The 22,496-nt window shown below is 44.9% G+C and overlaps 1 long non-coding RNA gene across 1 annotated transcript in view; it reads left to right on the top strand.

The window, feature by feature from the left end:
• The window catches only part of LOC147115862 (uncharacterized), a 31,726-nt gene extending 9,795 nt beyond the window's left edge, over positions 1 to 21,931 (top strand). Inside the window, exons 2-4 of the long non-coding RNA XR_015078591.1 lie at positions 17 to 73; positions 8,834 to 9,213; positions 21,733 to 21,931. This is a non-coding gene — a long non-coding RNA (uncharacterized LOC147115862). The remainder of the gene's footprint in view (positions 1 to 16; positions 74 to 8,833; positions 9,214 to 21,732) is intronic.
• Positions 21,932 to 22,496: the final 565 nt, after the last annotated feature.

Here is a 22,496-nt window from a genome sequence, read left to right as displayed (position 1 = left end):
TTTGTTCTCTTCACAGATGCTGCCTGACCTTCTGAGTGTTTCCAGCATTTCCTGCAAAATAAGTTTTCTTGGGGTATGGATGATTTTAGAAGCTTAATGAATGCAACAACAAATCATATTTTATAAAGTCCAATTGACTTGTCTGACTTGATAACTATTTTAGTTGTTATGAATATTCAGAATGTTTAATAATGTTTTAAACTCTGCCCTGGAATTTGACAATGCATCCCTTTGACTGCCTGGCAATCTGTGGAATTTTGATATTCCCACAATATAACATTTGGTGAACACAGGTTCTGCTCTTTTGTATAGCTGAATGAATTTCTCTCTCTGCAGTTTTGTGCCCTGACTTTTAATCAAGCTTTATTTGCTTTTACTACTTTCTTTCATTTTGCTAATAAGTTTACCAAGTGACAAATACATTGGGCTGGATTTTCATTGGGCCGTGGAGTCGGGATTGGAGGCGTGTGGGGGGTTAAAATCCCCAAATCAGGGGTCCCAACCCCATCCATGCCAGTTTCAAAGGAGGCGGGTATCCGCCTCACACGAGGACCCGCCTCCCCGAGGCAGGAAGGGGCTTAGTGCCAATTAACTGCCTGTTAACAGGTAGTTAACACAGTTTTTAGCCTAATCCCTATTTTCATTGTTGAAATGTGGGATTCCCGACAGCTCCAAACCACGCCAAATTAGCGAGGCGGGCCGTTGGGATGAAGGGCTTGGAGGGGTCGAGATGTCCGGTGTTCAGGTAAGTGATGGGTGCATGAGTGCAGAGGTAAGTGTGTTTGGTCTGTGTAAAGTCTTTAAAGAAGTTCTACTAACCTTTACTTACCTTTACAACCTTCCTTCCTTCAGGTCTTGGGAGTCCCTCATCTCACTGGCACAGAAAGCAGAATGGCCGCCAGCTGTCAAAATCTGCAGCCTCTGCTTTCTGTGCCAGGGAGATCTCTAAATCATCCTGAGAGGAAGGAATTAACCTGGAGTACAGATTGTCAGTGTTTGACAGCTTTGAAACGTTGATAGTTCATCTGTCAAAAGGTCTTGACCAATGAAATTTCAATCTGTGACGTCACCTGTTGCTGGGTGGCCCTTAAGTGGCCTGCTGAGCCCACTCAGCAGGCTCAACAAGGTCAATCAAGTCAAAATTGCATGGGTTGGCTAGAACTTGATGGAGGCGGGACTACAACCCCAAAAGTTGTAGTCCCGCCTCCTACCCACCTCCTCAATGAAAATCCAGCCCATTGTCTCCACAGTAAGAATGTCTAGTATGAATAATCCAAAGTATTTAATGATATGCGTTTAATGATCACACCAGCAATGACACGTGTCCTGACAGATTCATTTTAGTTGTTGGCAGAACCTTCAGCAAACTGTAGTCTCACCTTTGGTCACCTATTGTATCTTTGGTAGCTTGGGTGCTTACTTCAGAACGCACAGCTTTTGCTAGTTTTACTTTGTAGTAGATTTTTCAAACTTCCTGGGCTAATCACATCCTTTCATCAGGGGACTTTGTTGCTTTATCTTGGGAAATCTGCTAAGTCTTTCCTTGTATTTCCTGAAAGGACCTAAAGTGTACACACCTAAATAGGTATGTGCTGACTGCCATCGGGTGGGAGGGGGGAGGGGAAAGCCCCTGGTCTTTTTCATTGAACAGATTTTTTTTGTATTTCAAGAAAACTACTATGTGAATTTTTCATTGTGTTCATACAAGAATGGGGGCAGAAACTTAATTAAAGCATACATCATAGCATAGAAGATTAAAATGTTTATTAAACCATTAATAGATAGAAGGAAAATAAGTATGAGCTAATGGTGGCAGTTTAAGAACTTGCACAGTTCTACTTTTGATTGATTAAGCTCATACTAAGAGTGTGGGCTTTAATCACGGATTAATGCCTGATCTTTTAGACAGTTTACTTGATTATTATAATTTATCTGCATAGGTATTGCTTTAAGTGATTCAGTTTGGCTCCGTTGTTAGCCCTCTTGTCACTGAGACATAAGATTGTGGCCTAGAAATCTGCTAAAGCCTGAAAACAGGCAATGCCACCGCGGGACGAGGCTTGCTCGTGCCTGTAAAAAGATTGCAGGCAGCACTGTTATTTTGGTGCTGCCTGCTGATTTGAATAATTGGAGCGCACTGCCTAGCATGGAACACGCTGCCTCAGGCTGTGCGCTCAGCAGCAGGCCCAATGTAGTGTGGCCGTGGCATCCCTGGAGCGAGGCAGCCTTTTCTTAAAGCAAGGCTGTCATTTTTAGAAAGCAATGTCGATCCCTTAAAGGAGAACTGCCTTCTAAAATAAATTTAAAAATCATCTAAAAATAGGCAGTCTCTAGCCCTTGGAGCTCAACCACCTTCTGAAAAAAAAACTTAAAAATAATTCCAAAATGGCAGTCTTCAGCTCTTAAAGCTGAACTGCCTTTTGCACATAGTGCTGAAGCACTTTTACCATTTTCTAACACACATGGCTCAACAGGCCAGGGAAAGGGCACCCAGGGTCTCGCTCGCAGCACTCCAGCTTTGTGCATGGGGTCAAAAGAGGAAGAGAGGCCCTCTACCACATGGGGCCAGGAGGCCCTCCACAAAGAAGGATGTGGGACCAGATCACCAAGGCCGTTATTGCCAGCAGTGTCGCCCCCAGGAACAAAGAAGTTTCATGACCTCAGACCAATGGTCAAGGTCAGTGAATGCATCTTCAAAAGCCGTCTCCTACTAACTACACCTTACTCCTTACTCACTGCTCAATGCACAATCCCCCAATCACTCACCTACCAACAATCTGCACCAAACACATTCCTAGCTGCACCTCACCCCCTTGGAGGAGACAGTGCTGGCCATTCTTGGCAGGGGCATGGCTGAGCCTGTTAGAGCCATGGTTCAGTGGATAAAGAATTACACGGATGCGGTACATAAACAAACAACAGGTCTTTACTGGAGGAGGGTCATCTCTAGACTGGAGTACAGAGGCATGCGCACAGCTTATATACCGGTGTGGTTACTGCCGGTACTACAGTATACAGGAGCTGTAAAAAGTAGTTCTGACTTAAAGCACATACACTACAATTCCTCCCTTTTTAGATTAATAATACCCCCTTAATATTCAAATAACAATTACATTTTTACATGTACATTCAATAACAAAAAGTCCATTTATAGATTCAGTCTTTGGGGCGGCTTCCTGACCCTTTCGGGATAGCGCCTTTCCGGAGGTTCTTGTTCTTGGTGCAGAGGCGATTCTGACCCCTTTTCATCGGGTAGTTCATCGGGTTCCACTGCTACTGGGTCTGAAGTAGATGCTACCGGTATGTCGGGTTCATCCCCAGGTACTCGAGACATGGGGTTGACGCTTTCCTGTGACACTAAGATCTGATCGACGTGGCGTCTCACAATGTTCTCCCCGACATCCACTGTGTACATTAATGGCCCCTGCCTTGTACATATCATTCCGGGTTGCCACTTCTCTGTTTGATAGTCACGGGCCAAGACTGGTTGCCCTACATTGAAGCTCCTTGTCGGCTTTTTGTTGATGTGCTGGAATTGTTTGTCCTCCACATTTCTTCGCACATTTGGTCTGAGCAAATCCAGACGAGATCTCAACCTTCTGTTAAAGAACATCATGGCCGGGGTCTGGTTGGTAACTGCATGTGTCGCGTTTTGGTAGGCTAATAAGAAATTGTCCATCTTATGCTGTAGTGGAATTTCCTCATCGCACATGGCCTTTATCACCTTCTTAAAGGTTTGTACGAACCTCTCAGCCAATCCATTGGTGGCTGGATGATACGGGGCGGATGTGTAATGCCTTACCCCATTCCTTTTCATGAATTTTTGGAACTCGTCGGACACAAACTGTGGTCCATTATCAGAGCCGATCTGCTCTGGCAAACCGTTTCTGGCAAATATGGTCCGTAGGACTGCAATCGTTTTCTCTGTAGTGGTTGAAGACATCTTTATCACCTCAGGCCACTTTGAATGAGCATCCACTGCTATTAAGAACATTGAGTCCATGAATGGACCAGCGAAATCAATGTGCACCCGTTGCCATGGAGAGGAGGGCCACTCCCATGGGTGTAGAGGGGCATGTGGTGGTGCATTTTGGCACTTCTGGCATCCTAAGCAGCTCTTAGTTAGGTCTTCGATTTGTTGATCGATTCCCGGCCACCACACATAAGCCCTAGCTAGGCTTTTCATTTTCACTCCCCCCAGATGACCTTCATGTAGCTCCTTTAGCACTCTCTCCCTTAACTTGGGTGGAATCACCACTCTGGATCCACACATCACTGTCCCCTGGCATACTGACAGCTGTTCTCTTCTGGATGAGAATGCTGGCAACAGCGAGTCGCCATGTGTTGGCCATCCCCTCACCGTCAATTCATATACGCGTGACAGCGTCAGATCATTGCGGGTCTCCTTCTCTATATCCGCGTTTGTTACTGGCAATCGTTCAATTATCGACGAATAAAATATCTCGATAGGGTCCACTGCTGGTGCTTCCTCCACAGTAGGCAGTGGCAGGCGCGATAGCCCATCAGCGTTCCCATGCTGTTTCGTGCCTTTATATTCTATTTCATATTGATTCGCCCCTAGAAACAGGGACCATCTTTGTAACCGCTGTGCAGTCATTACTGGCACGCCCTTCTTAGGATTAAAGATGGAGACAAGTGATTGGTGGTCAGTCAGCAAGGTGAGCTTCTGCCCATGCAGATAATGGTTGAATTTTTTTACTCCCCATACTAGGCTGAGGGCCTCCCTGTCAATCTGGGCGTAGTTGCGCTCGGCTGAGGTTAGTGACCGAGACGCAAAGGCCACTGGCCTCTCCAACCCGTCAGGGAATTTGTGCGACAGCACCGCTCCAATGCTGTAGGGTGATGCATCACATGCCAAACGAATTGGTAGTGCTGGGTTGAAATGGGCCAACACCTCTTTTGATGTGATCAATTCTTTACACTTCTGGAAAGCTCGTCTACATTCGTCATCCCACTTCCATGGTACCCCTGTTTGCAGTAGGGTGTTCAGCGGGTATAGTACCATAGACAAATTTGGTAAGAACTTGTGGTAATAGTTTACCAGCCCGAGGAATGACCTCAGTTGTGACACATTTTCCGGTGCTGGAGCCTTGACTACTGCCTCAATCTTGTCAGGGGACTTATGTAACCCCTCTTCATCGATGACGTGGCCGCAATACGAGATCTGTTTCTGGAAAAACTCGCACTTGTGGCGATTAGCTCATAGCCCATATTCCTTTAATCTGGCGAGCACCTTCTCCAAGTTAGCGAGGTGATCACCGTCATTTTCGCCCGTGACCAAGATGTCGTCCAAATAACACTGGGTCCCTGGAATCCCTTGCAGGACCTGATCCATCACCCTTTGCCAGATAGCCGGAGCCGAGGCTACTCCAACACCAGCCGGTTGTATTGATAGAGACCTTTATGGGTGTTGATCGTAAGGTAAAGTTTCGAAGCAGCTTCTACCTCCATTTGCAGGTACGCCTGGGCTAGATCAACTTTGGTGAAGCGTTTACCACCAGATAGCGAGGTGAAAATATCCTCAATTCGTGGAAGCGGATATTGCACCGTGTGAAGGACTGGGTTCACTGTCACCTTAAAATCCCCACAGATGCGGATCTTCTTTGGTTCCCCAGGCGTATTACTCAACGACCTCTTCATTACAGGGACGATGGGTGTAGCCCACTCACTCCAGTCCACTTTGGACAGTACTCCTGAACGTTCCAACCCTTCCAGCTCTGCTTCAACCGCTGGTCTGATCGCATAAAGCACTGGTCTGGCCTTCAGAAACTTTGGGCTTGCATTATCCTCTATTTTAATTGTTGCTTTTATTCCTTTTAGTGTTCCTAGTCCCTCCTGGAACACTTCTTTTGCGTCAGTTAGCATTTTTGACAGTCGTCCAGGTGTGATGTCGTCATCCTTTTTGGCCTCCACCTTCAGTGCCTGTATGGAATGCCAATCTAAATGTATCTTCCGGATCCACTCACGTCCTAGCAGTGGTGGTCCTCCATTTGGCAATACATATATATCCATTTTAGGTATTTCCTGACCTTTATATGTCACTTTCACCCTTATTTTTCCTTTGGGGTAGACTTTTTGCCCCGTATACATCTTCAAGACAATCTCTGTAGCTTTCAAGGGTATGTGTGAAAATAGCCGCTTGTAGTCTCTTTGATTTATGACTGTTAGAGCTGACCCTGTGTCCAATTCCATTTCCACTTGGACTCCGTCTATCTTGAGTGTAACCCAGATAGTCTGGTGATCCTCTATTTTGGTTACATTATGTAGTTTCAGACAACCCAGCTCCTTGCTTCCGGAGTCTGTGTCACTTTTCTGTTCGTCTGAACCACTGTCCATCACCTGGTGTACCTTTTTGTACTTCTCCTGTGGAGATTTCTTACTGTTGGTTTTCTTCCCAGACCTGCAGACTCTTGCTATGTGTCCTGCTTTCCCACACTGTCTGCACACTTGGTCCTTGAACCAACAATCTTTCTGGTCATGTGTTGTTCTGCTGCAGCGATAGCACTTCCCTGTTCCATAGGTCATTTCGTTGGTGCCGTATTCTTGCGGTCTCCATTGTATCTCTGCAGCACCCCTTGCGGCTGCTTCGTGTGATACTGCCATATTGAAAGCTTTGTCCAGCGGAAGGTCCTTTTCTGATAGAAGCCGTTTCTGGGTTCCTTCACTTTGTAGCCCACACACAAACTTGTCCCTTAACGTGTCTGCTAGTCCCGCTCCAAACTGGCAGTATTTCGATAGCTTGCGCAGTTCCGTTAGGTACTCAGCATTGCTTTCGTCTTTGTGTTGGTTCCTTTTATGGAACTTAAATCGTTCTGCTATCAGCAGCGGTGTGGGGCTTAAGTGGTCCTGTAGGATTTCTACTATGCTTCCAAAATCCTTGTTTACCGGCTTCTCTGGGGTTATTAGATTCCGCAGTAACCCATAAGTTTTTGCACCCATGGAATTTAACAGAACCAGTGCTTTATTAGCCTCTGGCACTTCATTTGCCCTGCAGTACACCTCAATACGTTCCACATATGTCGCCCAATCTTCGACTTCATTGTCGAACGTAGAGATACTGCCACTCTTCGGCATCCTTGGTTGTGCGTTAACTATCCCCAATGGCGCCTCCCGCGCTTCCCCTTCTTCTCCGCTGGCATAAAATGGCGTCTCCTGTGCTTTCCTTCCTTCCCGCGCTCGCCCGTCTTCTCCGCTGCGGCTTCGCAAAATGGCGTCTCCCACGCTCTTCCTTCTTCTCCGCGGCTCAATGGCGCCTCCCGCGCTCTCCCTGCTTCTCCGCGGCTCAGTGGCGTCTCCCGCGCTCTCCCTGCTTCTCCGCTGCTCAATGGCGTCTCCCCTTGCTTCGCCCCGCGGACCCTGATCAGCCCGTGATCCCTGGCTGTGCTCTGTGCGTTCTTCTCTTGATGTTTGTCGACGCCGCTCGGTCTAGAACCCGGCTGTTTCTTACCCTCTCTCTCTCCGGTTTTGCAGTATTTTTCCACGACGCCGCTGGGTGATCAACCCCCGGCTGCGCCCTGCTCTCTTCACCCTTTTTCTTACCCCGTCGACGCTGCCCGGCTCTCTCTCTCTGCCGTCGGTCGGCTCCAGCCGCCGCTGCTCGGGGTCTGCTCAGGACCTGTCGTCGGTCTCTTACTGCTCGTTGTGGCTGGGGAACCAAGCCCGGCTCACCACAGCCTCCCCAGCGCAGTTGGTTATCTGCCTGACTGCTGGGCGGTTGCTCGCGGTCGACACCCGTGTTCCTGGACTCGACTATTTTTATTTTTTATTTTTTTTTTGTTTAATGTTGCAGGTAGATTCGCATCAACACTCTTCGCCACTGTTAGATCCGTGGTTCAGTGGATAAAGAATTACACGGATGCTGTACATAAACAAATAACAGGTCTTTACTGGAGGAGGGTCATCTCTAGACTGGAGTACAGAGGCATGCGCACAGCTTATATACCGGTGTGGTTACTGCCGGTACTACAGTATACAGGAGCTGTAAAAAGTAGTTCTGACTGAAAGCACATACACTACAGAGCCCTTGGCCAACAGCGGGGCTGAAAGACTACAAAATGCTGGTATCCTCATACGTTATCCCCCTTCTTGCATCCCACTTCTCTCCCATCCCACAATCTCTTCTGATGCACAAGCTACACATGGTGGGAGGTTACGCTTGAACTGTATAAAACACTAGTTAGGCCACAGCTAGAATACTGCATACAGTTCTGGTCACCACATTACAGGAATGATGTGATTGCACTAGAGAGGGTACAGAGGAGATTTACAAGGATGTTGCCAGGATTGGAGAATTTTAGCTATGAGGAAAGATTGGATAGGCTGGGGTTGTTTTCTTTGAAACAGAGGAGGCTGAGGGGAGATTTAATTGAGGTGTATAAAATTATGAGGGGACTAGGCAGAGTGGATAAGAAGGACCTATTTCCACTAGCAGTGAGGTCAATAACCGGGGCATAGATTTAAAGTAATTGGTAGAAGGATTAGAGGGGAGTTGAGGAGAACTTTTTCCATCTAGAGGGTAGTGGGGGGTCTGGAACTCACTGCCTGATAGGGTGGTAGAGGCAAAAAACCCCCATTACATTTAAAAAGTACTTGGATGTGCACTTGAAATGCTGTAACCTACAAGGCTAGGCTACGGACCAAGAGCTGGAAAGTGGGATTCGGCTGGGTAGCTCTTTTTCGGCCAGCACAGACATGATGGGTTGAATGGCCTCCTTCTGTGCTGTAAATTTCTATGATTTTATGGTGTAAGCATGCACCTCTTGTTTTACCACCCCTCCTCTCCTCACCTACCTTTGTGCCTTCCTCATTTCAGACACTCAAGAAATCCAGCCTGCCCAGCCAGTGGGTCAACAAGAGGGAGAGGAGAGTGAAGAAGAAGAAGAAGAAACATGGTCACTTGATTTGACACTCCCTGCCACCAGCTCCTTGAGATCTTCCTGCAAGGTCACCTGCAGTGTCCCCCACTGAAAGTCAGCAGCCTTCCAACAGCCATGCTGCAGCCACTGTGTGACATCACTAGGATAGACAAAGGTACATGCAAGACAGTCACTAAGGGAATGCACAAGGGTGATTTCTTGATGTCATATTGGATGCATATATGGATAAAGTTGGATTGCAAGGTTTGCTTTGTCTTGGATTTTATTTCAACATTGTGGCCAAGAGGACACTGCGATGGTCAGTAACAGAGGGAAAGTAAGTTGAAACGAGAATTGGGGTTGTGGTCACTGGTACCGCAGGCGGATGATTGGATCCCAGATATCCCGGCCCGAAAGGGGCTGTCTCAAAAGAAAAAAAAAGAAAGGGGCTGCATCCTTCCTTCTGTGTCTTCCTCTTCTGTGTTTTCCTCTTCATCTTCCTCTTCCCTTTACAAGCTGCTTGTCCCCTTTGCTGCCTCTGCTTCATCTCCATGCGCCCTCCAGGACTGTGAAGGAAGGATGTGATTACATTGGAGAGGGTGCAGAGGAAACTCACCAGGATGTTACCTGGGCTGGAGCGCTTCAGCTATGAAGAGAGACTGGACAGACTGGGGTTGTTTTCATTAGAGCAGAGAAGGCTGAGGGGGGACCTGGTTGAGGTGTACAAAATTATGAGGGGCATAGATAGGGTAGATAGAAAGGAACTTTTCCCCTTCGTAGAGGGGTCAATAACCAGGGGGCATAGTTTCAAGGTAAGGGGTAGGAGGTTTAGAGGGGATTTGAGGAAACACTTTTTCACCCAGAGGGTGGTTGGAATCTGGAACTCACTGCCTGAAAGCGTGGTAGAGGCAGGAACCCTCACAACATTCAAGAAGCATTTAGATGAGCACTTGAAACGCCATAGCATACAAGGCTACGGACCAGGTGCTGGAAAATGGGATTAGAATAGACAGGGCTTGATGGCCGGCGCAGACACGATGGGTTGAAGGCCCTGTTTCTGTGCTGTATAACTCTATGACTCTATGTGAACAAGTGGTCTTCTCTGAAACAAAAAACTGCAGATGCTGGAAATAGGAAATAAAAATAGAAAATTCTGTAAATATTCAACAGGTCAGGCAGCATCTCGACCTGAAACATTAACTCTTTCTCTCTCCACAGATGTACCCTGACCTGCTGAGTATTTACAGCATTTTCTGTCTTCTCAGAGGTCTTCATTTACCATCCAAAGCCTTGCAAACATCCAGCAGCACTCCCTGCACACTTAAATAAAATATAAGAAAAACCAGTCCAAAACTTGAAATCCAAACTTACCTGAAAGATGTGTGTGTCCCTTTAAGAATCTCTGACTGTGTCTCTGCAGTGCTGGTACACACATGTTCTTCCATGCGTGGTTTGAGAGGACGTTATGGCGTGTGGCAACGTCAAAAATAGCAGTCGTGCGTCAAATCAGGCATTGCACGCACATTGATATCATCTGCTCATTTAAATTTGAGAGGCTAGCACTGGCAACGGCAGCATTATGGACCTCACCAAAATGGTGGCCGCCATGTCCCGTGTGGAAGCGAGGTGGCCGCCATTTTTTGCTGTAATACAGCGGAAGGGTAGGCAATTTCTAGGCCAGTGTGTTCAAGTCTCAATCCAGGAGTTGTGAATAAAATAAAGAAAGAACTTGCATTTATGTGGCACCTTTCAAAACTGGGGATGTCCCAAGGTGCTTTACAGCCAATTAAACACTTTTGAAATGTAGTCACTTTTGTAATGTGGGGAAACATGACAGCCATTTTGCACACAGCAAGGTCCCACAAACAGCAATGAAATAAATGAACAGATCATCTATTTTAGGTGTTAGTTCATCTTTAGTGCAGTACTGAAGGAGTGCTGAATTGTTGGAAGTGCTGTCCTTTGTTTATGTAGACATAAAATATCCCATTGTACTATTCAAAGTAAAGCAGGGAATTCTCCTGAAATCATAGCCAACATTCCTCCCACAACCAATACCATCAAAAACAGATTAATTGATCATTCATCTCATTGCTATTGTGGGACTTTGCTGCATACAAATCTACAGTCACTGCATGTCAAAAAATAATTTATTGCATGTGAAATACTTTGGGCGATGCTGAGTGAGACAATAAGGTGCTACATAAATGCAAATGGATTTTTTTTGCTTTAAATATCACTCAAAATTGTCAGATAAATATTCCTTTTCAGCGCATTTGACAATTCAAGTTATGAATAGCACTTTTCTATTTTCCCATATTTTCTGTAACATAAAAGGCAATTGTGGCAGAATTATTTTCTATGCCTCAGTGAATAATGCCCTTAGTGAGTGTTGCTGTAGCCAGTCAGATGCTTATAAGCACATTTTTCACTGTCGCAACCTGTTGCACGTAACAAGGCTCCATTGTTTAGCTTACCCATTCCTATCTGCCAATGGCTACAACTTTTTTTGCTTCAAATAATTTATTTTGGAGTGAAGATAGAATTGAAACAGTTAAAATTTCTACTTGTATCACTTACATAAAAGAATACATGAGACATAGGAAATGAACCTGAGAAGTTCAAAACTCATTCCATTCATACCGACAAAATCAAAATCAGCAAATAGCTGCAGGCAGGTCAACCTGTAAAAATATGTGCTTTGGAATGGTGAAACCAATCACTTATGTGGCTAAGAGAGAAGTGTCAGGAGGGACCTCTGCTGTAAAGGAAAAAACTGATAGTTATTTATTTAAGTTTGGTTTAACTCCAGAGTGATGACAGGTTTAGTCAGCAGAAGTGCTTTGCTGTACACAGACCTATGACAAAGTATAGCCCTATGATGCTCAGTCATATTTATATCGTCTGATGTTGCTTTCAGTCTGCTGCCTCAGTGATATAATCCTTTCCATTAGCCCTAGAGAACCAATATCAATGACTGGACTCTTCAATATACAAAGTACATGGTGCCAAAGCAGAAGTCTCTTTCATGGCAATAATTGTATATTGGAATAATTCCTTCTGTGTTCATTTATGTGCAGATTTTAGCTGCTGCTTGGGACCTGAACCCATTACTTCAATCTCCATTTTCTTTTCTTGACCCCTCTTGGGCTTTTCTTGTTTTCTCCCCTTCTTGTCACTCAGTCATACCACCATTTATTTTGCCCCCTGCCCCCCCCCCAAATCTCTGCCTTAACCCATCATACACCTCTGCTGCCATCCTAGGCTTCAATCCCTCTTGGATAAGCCCACCGCTTTCTTGGCATTCTCCAAAGGGCTCATTAAGTCTCTTTATGAACAGTAACTCCAACTGCCCCATCCCCCCACCCCTCTTACTGACCACCTTGCCCAGCACACCCACTGGGAGCTAATCTTGTCAACCTTCTATCCATTCTGCTCACCCCACCCAGCACTGCCCTCTCGGACTCTGCCAATGGATCAAAAAACACTGCCACTCTCTGCACCTTCCCTCCAGAATGTCCATTCACATTAACAAGGCCCTTGCCATACACAATCTGATTGCGGACGATTGCATTGGCATGCTGGCTTTGACAGAAATTTGGCTCATGGGTAGCAACACCTTCACCCTTACTGAAGTAAAGGTATTAGCGGTTCATGGAGCAGGCTTTGGAGAGCTTGGATTCTACTTCATTTGGCTGGGGATTGTAACTTTCAGCGATATAGCAGCTTTTAAAGGATTGAAGCTTGTCATTAAAGGGAAAATTATGTTGGTGGCAGAAAAGTGAACGAATTGTTCACTATGGCACAGTGGAGACTCTTGGTAACACTGCTCCCTTTGCTGCTGAAGAATTGAAGGACCTAATGCAGGAGGTACATCAAAGAAAGGTGGTATTATTTGAGGCCTAAAGCTACTTTCCAGTAAAAAGCCCACGTGTGGAAGCTATATGAAGGGAAGTCACCAACCAAGTCATTGCAGTCACAGAGCTCCCTTGTACCTGGCTGAAAATGATAGAGGTTAGCCAGTATTGTGAGAAAAGAGAAGGTGGGTCTGCTCTTTACTTTTGCATACATTTCTTGTGGGACCCAGCAAACATGACACAAACCTAAGCTGAGAGCTCCCATGCCCTCTAGGAAGTACCCTTTAAAACATTGTACATGATCATTGCCCTTTTGGGTATATATAGCTGAACGGCATTCTCACTAGAAGAATGAAGGCAAAAGTTAGAAGAACTAACACACACAAGATCATTAGGACATGAAATGCTTTAGTAGCTATTCAAGAAGACTACGTCAGGAAATTTTAGAAGAATTTAAAAGGTAAAATATAAAAGAAAAGATGGGAAAATAGGATGAAAGTAGATAGCTCTAGATGCAGAGCTAAATTGACTGAATGGCTGTCTTCTGTGCAGTAATTTCTATGATTCTATTAATTAAAACTGCCAATATTGCCTTAGTATAATACGCTATGGTATGAAAAAGCAGGATTTTTTCATAGGACAACTGGGATGGGTAGAGGTGAGTGGACATTGAAAGCCATGCCATAAGGTTCAAAAGTCTGATACAATTAAATGACATATAGAAAATAACTGTATATAGTGTTACATATAGTAATTTTAAAACAGTGTGCTGTTTGGAAGGAAGGGACTCTGCAGTATGGGTTTCAAAAAAGGGTAGTATAAGACTCCCAAGAGGAGGGCAAGTACTGGGAGTTTAACAGCAAGGAAACATTGTTGGGAACGTTTTCCCTATAATACCAGGGCAACTTCATACAGATCTATTTTATGGCATATCCATAATAAAATAATATATTGGAATTAGATTACAACAACAACTTGTATTTATATAGCCTTTAACGCAGTAAAATGTCCCAAGGCACTTCACGGGAGTATTACAAGACAAAAAATTTGACACCGAGCCACCTAAGGAGAAATTAGGGCAGGTGACCAAAAGCTTGGCCAAAGAGGTAGGTTTTAAGGTGCATCTTAAAGGAGGAAAGAGAGGCGGAGAGGTTTAGGGAGGGAATTCCAGAGCTTGGGGCCTAAGCAACAGAAGGCACAGCCACCAATGGTTGAGCGATTATAATCGGGGCTGCTCAAGAGGGCAGACTTAGAGGAGCACAGATATGTCGGGGTTGGGACAGGTGCCATTTGTGGGGCTGGAGGAGATTACAGAGATAGGGAGGGGTGAGGCCAAGGAGGGATTTGAAAGCAAGGATGAGAATTTTAAAATCGAGGCGTTGCTTAACCGGGAGCTAATGTAAGTCAGCGACCACAGGGGTGATGGGTGAACGGGACTTGGTGAGAGTTAGGACACGGGCAGCCAAGTTTTGGATGACCTCAAGTTTACGTAGGGTAGAATGTGGGAGGCCAGCCAGGAGTGCATTGGAATGATCAAGTCTAGAGGTAACAAAGGCATGGACGAGGGTTTCAGCAGCGGATGAGCTGAGGCAAGGGCGGAGACGGGCAATGTTACGGAGGTGGAAATAGGCGGTCTTTGTTATGCTGTGGATATGTGGTCAGAAGCTCATTTCAGGGTCAAATATGACACCAAGGTTGTGAACAGTGTTTTAGCCTCAGACAGATGTTGGGAGAGGGATGGAGTCAGTGGCTAGAGAACAGAGTTTATGGCGGGGACCAAAACCAATAGCTTCAGTCATCCCAATATTTAATTGGAGAAAATTTCTGCTCACGGACAAGCAGTCTGACAATTTAGAGACCTTGGAGGGGTCAAGAGAAGTTGTGGTGAGGTAGAGCTGGGTGTCAAATTAATCGTCAAAATTATTTAAACATTTTGTCAAATCAGAATATTTTATCTTTAATTTATTTCATCTTACTCTTTATCGTTTGCATTTTCCTCTGAATTCATTCTTCTTGCATGTACTGTACTCTCTTAAATATGACAGCATTTTATTTTTATAATCTATTTATTTTTGTTTCCTTCACTTTTTCCTTTTTATTTTACTGTTTCCTTGTACTCCATTTCTCGATTATTATATTAAGCAGTACAGTGTTTGTCTCTATGGAATACCAACTACCCTCCTGCTCTGGGCTCCCTAATGTCACATGCAAAGTGGTTTGAGAGGAGTCACTTTTATCAGCACTCTCAAGACAAAAAGGGGCCTCAGAGTGGTCAAGTATTTGTGCTGTGAACTGGTAATTTTGATGTTCCATGTGAAGTGTATTTTCACTTCAGAACTAGCCCATGGCTATCCTGTCTTTCATTAGAATTGTGCACAGACACACTCCTCATCCTGGCAGCAGAATTCCTGTCTGGGGAATGGTTTCATTTACAATAAAGTAAAACAGTGCTTTTGAGAAAATTTGCATTTCACAGCAGACAAGTTCAGCCTTTTATCGTCCCTGTGTAGTATTCTCCATTCAACCTGTCCCTCTATTGATACCAGTCACTTTTATTGTCTAAATCTTCTAGACCTATCTCTCGAGCCTGCTTCATTTGAACCTTTGCTCACACACACTGAATGAAAGCAACCTTAAGCAAAAAGGCACACTTCCACTCTGCAAATATTTGTGTGAAGATTGTTATAGAACTCTCCCAATGCTTCAGTTGCCCAGTGTGGAACTGAGTCTGATTGTCCAGGAAGGCCCTTGGTTCAATCCACAGATTGTACTAAGTTATGTCTTCGCAGCTGGGATAGGGCTGCAGCACTCCTTGGCTCGAGAGGGAAAGCCAGCCAGGACTCCTACTGCTACTGGAAAACCTATGTGTACAGACATTAAGTGAGGACAGGTTTGGGCTCTGTCATGATGCCCTCACAAGCAAATAAACTGCAAATACTCGGTCTAAACTCAGAATGGGCACTTTTGTGAAATATTCATGGGTGGCTGGTGCCTAACAAACTGTATTCCAACCAGTGTCTTCAGGAGAGGATGAGATAAGATTGAAAGTGGAAGGAAGGGGTTGTTTTGAAGAGATAGCCATCTTTTGAAATTGTGGAATTATTTTCAGCTATTGCGCTCAAAATCTACTTAGCATTTTGCTGTGTATTTTCAACAACACTAACATGTAGTTTAGCAACTTTTATAGATGTTTGTGACAATTAATCTGAAAAGAACTGGAAATAATGTTAACAGAGAGCTACTGTATGTCTTATTGAACAATAGCACACTATTGACAGGAATCAGGCTAGTGTAGTTCAGTGTAGAGACTATAAATCAGGAGGAGCTGTTTGTTGTCTTTGGCACTGGATTTATTTAAGACCAGGCTTCCTAATAGCACATTTTCTGTGTGCTGGTGATGACATCATTCTACTACTTTGGTGACATTTCTAAGTTTCGGGTTTGATCACTTTGAATGGTGCAGGCAGACCCGATTCAAAAATTTGTCCAGGAACTTGACAGATACTGCAATTTATTTTATTACTTCATTAAAACTGAAATAAAATAAATAAACCCATGCTCTTCCTTTCTTATCTAAAATTGGAATCTGGGCCTTTCACCAAACTTTAATAAATAGGGTTGTGTTAAAGCTTAACTAATTCAAACCAAACTGGGCCAGGCGTAATGTGGTACAGTACATTGTCCAGATTCTCATCATTCTTGCCATTATCATTGGTGTGTCAGAGGAGCTCCAGCAGTGTAGATTCCAGCATATCTGTTCATTCTTCTCTACAGTGCTTTGTCTGTCACTGCTGTGCGGTTTTACTGATTACAATCGGAGATGAGTAACACTATCCTATTTCTGAATTGGCTGACTGGAATTTGGAAAATCTCCCTCCAAAGTATTAATACTGTTTTCTTTTGGAAATAAATGCATTTAAGGATTTGCTGTGCACAATACATGCAACAATAACATGATTATGTCTGATTAATGCAGATTACTCTGGGGTTTAATTCCCTTTCATAGCACAGCAGTTAAAATGTTCATTGAAAATTCCTTTGAGCATTACCTTAATACAGTCATTAACACACTTCAAATAAGTGGGTTAACAACTGTGCTAAAATAGAGCATCAAGGAATTCCACTGAAAAAAATAAAATTAAATCCTTGTGAATCCCAATGGGAAGAATTCAGATTTATCCAAGTCTTCGAAATTTGCACTTGCAAAACTCATTTACATTGAGATCTGGTGCCTCAGCAGTGGAAGCGCATTGAAGCAAATAGCATAAATGGTGCAAAAGACAACTAGATGTACCTCTGGAGAAAGAGAGTAATCTGAACAGATTGATAACAGGCAATGCACACGTTGAAGAGAATATCAGAAGCAATTTTTTATATGGACAAGGTCTATTTCAGGTATATGGATGAACACATTGCTACAAGTAGTGTTACATAATGAAGCCAATGTTTTAGCTCGAAGATGACTGAGGATTGTGGCCAGATTTGTGGTACCAAATTTCAATATAAATGATTTTTGTAGTACAAATTTAGTTGAATTGGATAAATCTGATTTTTCCCTTTTGGGATTCAGAGGGTTTTTTTGGTCGCAGAATTCCTCTGTGATGTATTTTAACACAAAAAATTAACCTACTTATTTTAGATCTATATGCAGCTTAGCAGAAAAGTGACATTAAGATCAGTCAAAAATGTGGTTTTATTGGGCAAAATGGCGATCCATGTTCCTAACATCTGTTTGGCTGCCCTGAGTGCAGCTGTCCTGGTTATATTGCTCAGTAGCTTCAAAACACATACAAATCCTCAGTCATCTTCTCACTAGCTTCAACATGTAACACTCTTTGAAGTAATTCAGCCTACATACCTAGGACACTTTAAAAAAAAAAAAAATTCCCTTTATATATATTTTGAAAGTGTATTTTGTTGCCCATCTTCAGATTCTAAACTTGAGTAGTTTCTAGAAACCAGATCAAACATGCCCCTTACAGGAACTATTGCTATGGACACTTCAGTTTGAATTAAAAGATCGATTACCCATTTTAAGGCTTATCGGATGTGGGCATCGCTGGCAAGGCCAGCATTTATTGCCCATCCCTAGTTGCCCTTGAGAAGGTGGTGGTGAGCCGCATTCTTGACCCACTGCAGTCCGTGTGGTGAAGGTACTCCCACAGTGCTGTTAGGGAGGGAGTTCCAAGATTTTGACCCAGTGACGATGAAGGATTGGCGATATACTTCGGAGTCAGGATGGTGTGTGACTTGGAGGGGAACTTGGAGGTGGTGGTGTTCCCATGCACCTGCTGCCCTTGTCCTTCTAGGTGGAAGAGGTCACGGGTTTGGGAGGTGCTGCTGAAGAAGCCTTGGCGAGTTGCTGCAGTGCATCTTATAGATGGTACACACTGCAGCCATGGTACGCTGGTGGTGGAGGGAACGAATGTTTAATGTGGTGGATAGGGTGCCAATCAAGTGGGCTGCTTTGTCCTGGATGGTGTTGAGCTTCTTGAGTGTTGTTGGAGCTGCACTCATCCAGGCAAGTGGAGAGTATTCCATCACACTCCTTACTTGTGCCTTGTAGATGGTGGAAAGGCTTTGGGAAGTCAGGAGGTGAGACACTCGCCACAGAATACATAGCCTCTGACCTGCTCTTGTTGCCACAGTATTTACGTGGCTGGTCCAGTTAAGTTTCTGGTCAATGGTGACCCCCCCCCAGGATGTTGATAGTGGGGGATTCGGCAATGGTAATGCCACTGAATGTCATGGGGAGGTGGTTAGACTCTCGCTTGTTGGAGATAGTCATTGCCTGGCACTTGTGTGGCGCGAATGTTACCTGCCACTTATCAGCCCAAGCCTGAACGTCATCCAGGTCTTGTTGCATGTGGGCATGGACTGCTTCATTATCTGAGGAGTTGTGAATGGCGCTGAACACTGTGCAGTCATCAGCGAACATCCCAATTTCTGACCTTATGTTGGAGGGAAGGTCATTGATGAAGCAGCTGAAGATGGTTGGGCCTAGGACACTGCCCTGAGGAATTCCTGCAGTGATGTCCTGGGGCTGTGATAATTGACCTTCAACCACCACAACCGTCTTCCTTTGTGCTAGGTATGACTCCAGCCAGTGGAGCGTTTTCCCCCTGATTCCCATTGACTTCAGTTTTACTAGGGCTCCTTGATGCCAAACTCTGTCAAATGCTGCCTTGATGTCAAGGGCAGTCACTCTCACCTCATCTCTGGAATTCAGCTCCTTTGTCCATGTTTGGACCAAGGCTGTAATGAGGTCGGGAGCTGAGTGGTCTTGGCAGAACCCAAACTGGGCATCAGTGAGCAGGTTATTGGCGAGTAAGTGTTGCTTGATAGCACTGTCGATGACACCTTCCATCACTTTGTTGATGATTGAGAGTAGACTGATGGTGCAGTAATTGGCTGGGTTAGATTTGTCCTGCTTTTTGTGGACAGGACATACCTGGGCAGTTTTCCACATTGTCGGATAGATGCCAGTGTTATAGCTGTACTGGAACAGCTTGGCTAGAGGCATGGCTAGTTCTGGAGCACATGTCTTCAGCACGATAGCCGGGATGTTGTTGGGGCCCATAGCCTTTGCTGTATTCACTGCGCTCAGCCATTTCTTGATATCACATGGAGTGAATCGAATTGGCTGAAGACTGGCTTCTGTGATGGTGGGGACCTTGGGAGTAAGCCGATATGGATCATCCACTCGGCACTTCTGGCTGAAGATGTTTGCAAATGCTTCAGCCTTGTCTTTTACATTCATGTGCTGGGCTCCTCCTCCCGTTAGTTGTTTAATGGTCCACCACCATTCACAACTAGATGTGGCAGAACTGCAGAGCTTTGATCTGATCCGTTGATTGTGGGATCGCTTAGCCCTGTCTATAGCATGCTGCTTCTGCTTTTTAGCTTGCATGTAGTCCTGTAATGCGGCTTCCCCAGTTTGGCACCTCATTTTTAGGTATGTCTGGTGCTGCTCCTGGCATGCTCTTCTACACTCCTTGTTGAACCAGGGTTGGTCCCCTGGCTTGATGGTAATGGTAGAGTGAGGGATATGCCAGGCCATGAGGTTACAGATTGTGGTGGAATACAATTCTGCTGCTGCTGATGGCCCATAGTGCCTCATGGATGCCCAGTGTTGAGCTGCTAGATCTGTTCTGAATCTATCCCATTTAGCATGGTGGTAGTGCCACACAACACGGTGGAGGGTGTCCTCCATGTGAAGTCGGGACTTCGTCTCCACAATGACTGTGCGGTGGTCACCGTTACCAATGCTATCATGGACAGATGCATCTGCGACAGGTAAATTGGTGAGGACGAGGTCAAGTAGATTTTTCCCTCATGTTGGTTCTCTCACCACCTGTCGCAGGCCCAGACTCGCAGTTATATCCTTCAGGACTCGGCCAGCTTGGTCAGTAGTGGTGCTACCGACTCTCTCTTGGTGATGGACATTGAAGTCCCCCACCCAGAGTACATTCTGTGCCCTTGCTACTCTCAGTGCTTCTTCCAAGTGGTGTTCAACATGGCGGAGTACTGATTGATCAGCTGAGGAAGGGCAGTAGGTGGTAATCAGCAGGAGGTTTCCTTGCCCATGCTTGACCTGAAGCCATGAGACTTCATGGGGTCCGGAGTCAATGTTGAGGACTCCCAGGGTCACTCCTTCCCAACTGTATACCACTGTGCCGCCACCCCTGGTGGGTCTGTCCTGCTGGTGGGACAGGACATAGCCAGGGATGGTGATGGAGGAGTTTGGGACATTGGCTTAAATGTATGATTCTGTGAGTATGATTATGTCAGGCTGTTGCATGACTAGTCTGTGGGATAGCTCTCCCAATGTTGGCACAAGTCCCCAGATGTTGGTAAGAAGGACTTTGCAGGGTCGACTGGGCTGGGTGTGCCCTTGCCTTGTCCGTAGCCGGTGCCAAGGTCAATGCCGGATGATCTGTCCACAGCATGCAATTTCCAACCCCACCCCCTGCCCCCCTCCCCCCCTCCCATAAGTCCTGAAAAGAGGTGTCTCTACATCTGGTGTTTGGCTGCATTATTGTAGTTAGGCCGACCTCAAATTTGTCCAGGATCAGTTCTCTGTATGTCAGGCAGGCACGACTTGCACATCACCTGACTTCCAGTCGGGCATCCCAAATAATTGGAAATCTTGGCTTCTGTAACACTAATGCGATGCTCCTTGAGTTCAAATTTTGACCAGTTCCAAAGTAATTCTATGAGTAGAATCCAGAAGACAAGCCAGTCGCATCAACAAATTAAAGTCAACATGCCCTGAATCTTTTACGGTAACTGGATGTAAATAGTAAAATATTACCACCTTGCAAAACTGAATAACACAGGATTTTATTATTTTGAAAGCTGAGGTATTTTAGTAGTTGAAGCAGCTGTGCATTTACTGAAATTATGCTGTGGTTATACAGTCATTAATCTTTCTGTGGTATGATATAAAATGAGAAGATTTTGTGCATTTTTACTTTCACATCCATGCTGAACATTTCTAATGTAGTGTAAGAGAAGAAGATTACAATGAGGTTCCTGTCCTACTTCTCCAGTTTTCATTCCTAGCACCTCACCCTCTGAAGGCAGTGACTCGCGGTGAGTTACAGTTTCACAAGCCCTGCCATTCTTCCTGAATGAGTCTGGACACCGAAGTCTAGATTTTCCGATCAGTGTTATATTAATGCCACTGGTGACCGATCTTAAATAAGTAGAAACTCCAGGCTTGAATGTCAGTGGGTAATCCACCTGTAGTCAAGCACAGTCCTACTCTTTCCCCCAGTGTTCACAAACCTGCACATGCAGCAGGAAGCTGCCGAGCAGTGCTCAGAAACCAGAATCTTAACTAACTTTTCCCCAGCCCAGGGACAGTAAGGCCAATTGAATGCCACCACCATAGCTGAAATTAGGTAAATAAACTAATGTACTTGTCCCCCACTCTACGTATTTTATATTGAAAAATATATACAAATATATATGATGTTTTCTCATTTCTTTTCTAGTATCGCCCAACATGCTTCTGGAGCCAATCTACTTTTGGTGAATCTTGCAGGAGGAAGTGACAGTAATTATTGTGCCCCAAGCAGTGCTCACCTTGGCTCACAATTAATTGCCCATTCAACACTAATCATCTATGCTGACTTATCTGGAGGTGTACCTTTCTATCAGGCCTCATGATAAAATAAAATAGTTGCTTACACACAAACCCTGCCACAGTAGATTTATGCTGACAACCAGGGTGAGGCTCAGGTGGACCTGGGCATAAAACCAGGTTGTTGCTGATTTCCAGTTATGTTACATGTTGGGGGTAATTATATGTATTTACCAGCCATTTTATGCACTTGCCAGCCATTTGCGCACATTGAAAATTTAGTTATGTGATACCCAGTTCTTTTGACCATGTGGGTGAGGTGCCCTGCCAGCAAGACAGACTGTGGCTACTGATGCAGATCTAGTTTTCCTATGATGGAAATATTTCTAGTGATTTCCCAATCCTTGGAGTTTATCGTCAGTTGGCATGAGTATCGTCTATAAATGCTCTTATTTTTTGGCATTTGTCCTGTAGTACTTTATCCATAAATTTGGCCACTTTATTAGATCATTAGTACTAAGCTGGGAAATAACATGGTATAGCCCCGCTTGAGGCGTTAGAACTGGTGATGCGCAAAGTTTATAGCCAGACGAAACTTATCGCCGCCTGGCGCGATATTGGGTTGCATCGCCCCCAAAGGGGATTGAGGCGCTAAATCAGCCATTGCACGGTGCT

This window comes from Somniosus microcephalus, chromosome 6 (assembly GCF_052327205.1).
Source record: "Somniosus microcephalus isolate GS21.2 chromosome 6, FLI_Smic_1.0, whole genome shotgun sequence".
NCBI lineage: Eukaryota > Metazoa > Chordata > Chondrichthyes > Squaliformes > Somniosidae > Somniosus > Somniosus microcephalus.
The sequence above is the reverse complement of the archived record's forward strand: the minus strand, read 5'-3'. Positions and strand labels throughout refer to the sequence as shown.